The sequence below is a fragment of the Solanum pennellii genome, chromosome 5, assembly GCF_001406875.1.
Source record: "Solanum pennellii chromosome 5, SPENNV200".
Classification (NCBI taxonomy): Eukaryota; Viridiplantae; Streptophyta; class Magnoliopsida; order Solanales; family Solanaceae; genus Solanum; species Solanum pennellii.
In genome coordinates this window covers 67,733,605-67,734,255 of record NC_028641.1, presented here as the reverse complement: position 1 = coordinate 67,734,255, position 651 = coordinate 67,733,605, and positions in this window count along the sequence as shown.

Genomic DNA, 651 nt, shown 5'->3' with positions numbered 1-651 from the left:
CCTAATATGTCCAGTCTCCCCACATCCATAACAATTCCTGGAGTCAAACATAGGTCTCTGTGAAAGTGACGAAGTCGGGGGATAACCTCCAAACTCAGAAAAAGGTTGACTGGGCTGTGATGGACCCTCAGCTAAAGCCTGCAGGGAAGACTGAATAGGGCGGTTTTGGTAACCTCCTGAACTCTGCCCTCTGGAGTAAGAACCTCTAAACTCACCTCCCTTACGGAACTTCTTAGATGTCGACGCCATGGTGAAGTCGTCTGGCTTCACCCCCTCCACTTCTATCACAAAATCAACCACTTCCTGAAAGGATTTTGCTGCAGCAGCTACCTGTAAGGCTGGGATCCACAAATCTGACCTCAATCCCTTCACAAAACGGCGAATCCGCTCTTGTGGGCTGAACCAAAGCTGAGTGGCATACCTAGATAGTGCACGAAATTTAGCCTCATAAGCAGCAACAGACATCCTTCCTTGCTCTAGGCTCAGGAATTCATCTCTCTTCCTTTCCTTTAAAGTCCGGGGTATATACTTCTCCATAAATAAGCTAGAGAATGATGCCCAAGTCATAGATGGTGCCTGTGCTGGTTGACACTCAACATACGACCGCCGCCACCTTTTGGCATCCCCCTGAAACTGATAGGTCACAAACTC